Raw genomic sequence first — 3,837 nt, 5'->3', positions numbered from 1 at the left:
AAAAAAAAAAAAAAAAGAGAGAAATGGCCATATTCACCTCCCCACCTATAACCACAGAATGCATACCTGGCAAGCGACGCTGGCAAGTTCCATACTGATTGGGAAATAACAAGTGAAGACTTCCAGTTCTTTAAAATTCTAAACAGTAAACAACCATAGCGTAAACAGTCCTCCATAATGTCCCACAGGATTTTTGGGGGGGGCTGCAGAGTAAAATCAAACTGCAAGCCTTGAAATAGAACTATTTAAAGGTTACACTGCATGTGAAGGCAAACAGCTCACTCATGTCTTGGCGAGGGCTTGTTAACATTATAACATCAGTGTCTGGAATGCTAAATCACTGTCACACTCTACCTTCAAGCAGACACACAATGTTTTCAGGTCTTGTTTAAAATCAAACTTTTGCTCTCACAGTGTAATCCTAGCTATAACTTTACGGTCTTGTAAGATCCTGGTATATCCTAAGCAGCATCGAATAAGCACTGAAACACTAAAAAACAAAGAAAGTGACTTGTGAAAAGCTCAAATGCAGATTGTGAAAGTTAAAAAAGGTCTCCATAGCTAAAACCGTCCTTTAGCTAGTTGTTGTAACTTTCTTACAGCTGTAGCATACCAAGACTCAGGAAAAAGGAATCAGTTGCCAACTCTGAGATCCAAGACACACTTGGGCAGTTTCCTGTCTGGACCACCTGGAAGACAGCACTGTTCATTGCTTTGAGGCAACATTCATCTGAAATCAAGCTGAGACATTATTGTCAGATAGGTCAAGTGAGGTCAGCAGAGAAGAGTAAGGAACTTTTCATTGGCAACTGATTGATTTTGTGCCATTCTTCTCAGCTGGTGGTGAAAGGAACTGACCTCTGAACAGCCTGCCATTTAAAACCTTACTGTGTCTCACTGGGGTGCTCATTAAAAAAAGACAATTAGGTTTGCTGGGACCAAGTATGGACACCATAGTGGGGACATGGAATTCAGGAAAAGAGGAAATGGCAAATGAGTCAACTGCAGCGTGGAAGATTTTCTCACAAGTTAAGCTTGACTTCAGTGCTAAAGGGGAAAAATCTCACTGTGTAAAAAGAAAAAATACGTACAGCTGATCAAAGTTCACTCATCTTAGAGTGCTTTGTTTCAAAGACAAACATAACTTATCAGAGTGAAACTCCTGCCCCCGCCAAGGCTACAGGTTGGAGTCTGTGAAATGGGATGAAAAATGTACCTCAAATCTTCTAAGGCGGAGGAGCTCGTCATAAGTAATGTGTTGAGTGTTTTACATGATTACTCCAAACAACTAATTATTGGGCAAATTCACGAGCAACACACACGCATCTGTTACTCTGAGACCATCTGTGGTGATTGGATTAGTCGGTGTTTCTGATACAATAAGAAACAATTGTAGGCATGTAAATTTAATCACTTCTTTTTTCAAGAGACAGCTCAAGGCGCGACTGACCAACCTAATAAAATGCACAATGTTTAACAGTCCTCAAAAACACTGTAAATAGCAGCATATGCACAGATGAGAAACCCATGTGATGTGTAGTTTCAATGTTTTCTCAGCTAACGTTAGCTAAGATTTGGTAAAGTTGGTAACGTTGTCAAAAGCAGCCCACGTACCGAATTCGCCAACTTCTTTCCTTCCAACGACTCTTGTCACGAGGAAAAACCTTTCTCCGTGGATTCGTGCTGAGAAGAACGCCGCGAGTTATTTGCTTTCACATGGTAAAAGCCACTCGGACACGCAAGCCAGAACTGCCCGTGAGCTCGTACTGCGGCCAAACACCGCCGCATCTTGGAGGAACTGCGAAGAACTGATGGGGCTTTCGAGGTCTGCCGGAAATATAGCCGCCAAGAGCTGGTCGCCAACGCAGGGGCAAACCACCATAACAATGTTCCTTTGGTATTCGCTCATGTACAGATGGACAAAACCTTACCTACTGAGGGAAATAACTATACTGTTTACGGAATGACTGTTGTTATAAAAAGGCGCGCTTTGTTTCGTTCGCCATTGTCATTTCCCAACACAAACACATGAAAAGGGACCTCAAAGTAAAGAAATAGTCATTCAAATTGTTTTTCCATTTTTTTCAAAAAACTTGTTTTTGAGATAACAAAGTCCACCAATCTTAAGAATCACTCATTTTCAAAGAGCAAGTGAACGCATCAAAGGACAGCCTGTTTTTGGCAAGCCAGCTGTGTTTGATGTCAAAGGTGTTCCCATATCTTAACATCTGGTTTGCATAGTGTGGTCATTTATTTTAGTGTGAAAAAGCTTGAAACAAACATGATGTTTGAATAAAAAATATCTTTAGTCATGGAATATGTATGCAATGACAGGCTTGTGAAAGGACATAAACAGCTGAAGGATGAGAAGAAATGGCTGAAGTTCTTTGTTGAATAATCTGAAGGATGCGATGCAATAAATACAAGTAGGAATGTCCTGTTTCACACAGCTGTGCAAAGACCTGGGATCAGAGCATGGCCAGTTCGTTCAGAAGTTTGCTGGCTTTCGAGGGGAAAGGTAATGTCACACTTTTACGAGCTTAAACATGAAATCGCCGCCTTCCTCTCGCACAATAACTCCCCGTACACTGAGATGCTCAATGATGAGCTCTGGCTCGTGCGCGTGGGATATCTTGCCGATGTGTTTGAGCACCTCAACACTTTAAACGTGTCTATGCAGGGGAGAGGACACAACATCTTTGAACAGACTGACAAAGTCACTGCCTTCAAAAAGAAGTTGAGGTTGTGGATAAATCACTGACTAAAAACAGACTTGACATGTTTCCCAACACTTGCTATGCAGCAGGAGAGCTAAATACAGCAGCCAAAATAACTATCACTGCACATCTGACCAGTCTACATGCTTGCTTTGAGTACTGCTTTCCAGAGAAACATGACAATAGTCACAGGATAAGAGATCCCTTTGGAATCGACATGGAAAGCGTTGTGTTGCCAAGCAGCAAGGAGAATCAGCTGGTCAAGCTGTCATGTGACCAGACACTGAGAAAGAAATTTGATGAGGTAAGGCTCCCCCATTTCTGGTGCAAATAGGTGATGTCTGAATATCTCTCCCTCACTACATTGGCAGTCAAAGCAATCCTACCATTCACAACAAGCTATTTGTGTTAAAGTGGCTTCTCCACTTTGGTACAGCTCAAGTCAAAGCAAAGGAACAGGTTGGACACTGAACATGATCTGAGAGTAGGTCTGTCTACTATCAGCCCAGACATTAAAAGTCTTGTCAGAACTAAAGGACAACTACAGCTATCTCATTAGTTCACTGTAAAATAAAATCTTGCTTACATGTTAAGTGAAAAGAGACTATAAAGTATTATCATGTTGTGTTTGCAGTTCTGCACTCAGTTTTATACATATACAGCACCCTGTTGTGTTATTCGACTGTTGTATTTATGTTGTGTTATGCAGCAGTTGTGGTGTTTATTTTTATTTTTGAGTAACATTTCCTCAATGCAGACAGAAAAATCTGACACAATGGCTGTACTGACTATGTTTTTAAAAAATAATTTAATTTATTTATTTGAAATCCTGTACTGGTGGGTAGTGATTTGACAAGTGGGTTGGAAAGTGTATCCCAGGGTGACACCAGTTGAAAAACACTGATCTAGTGTACATAGAAAGAGCACACAATCTGAAACAGAGGAGTGGTACAATCCACAAGGTTCAGAGAATGACAACAACATCAGCTGTAGTTTCACTAAAGCACATTTTGTCAAGATTCGGTTCCGTTGCTTCCTGTCAGGCTTTTATTTTGACGTTACTTCCTGTTTTTGTTTCACCTTAGTTTCGGTCTTTTTACGTTCTTCATCACTCATATTG

At 40.9% G+C, this 3,837-nt stretch overlaps 1 protein-coding gene across 1 annotated transcript in view; it reads right to left on the bottom strand.

Moving 5' to 3' along the window:
• LOC109968316 (pleckstrin homology domain-containing family G member 3-like) overlaps nucleotides 1–1,819 on the bottom strand; it is a 36,196-nt gene extending 34,377 nt beyond the window's left edge. The window contains 1 exon segment of the mRNA XM_020614492.1: nucleotides 1,615–1,819. The gene's annotated coding sequence lies outside the window, so the exon portion shown is untranslated.
• Between the last annotated feature and the right edge of the window lie 2,018 nt (nucleotides 1,820–3,837).

This window comes from Monopterus albus, unplaced genomic scaffold, assembly GCF_001952655.1.
Source record: "Monopterus albus unplaced genomic scaffold, M_albus_1.0 scaffold147.1, whole genome shotgun sequence".
Taxonomy (NCBI): domain Eukaryota; kingdom Metazoa; phylum Chordata; class Actinopteri; order Synbranchiformes; family Synbranchidae; genus Monopterus; species Monopterus albus.
The sequence above is the reverse complement of the archived record's forward strand: the minus strand, read 5'-3'. Positions and strand labels throughout refer to the sequence as shown.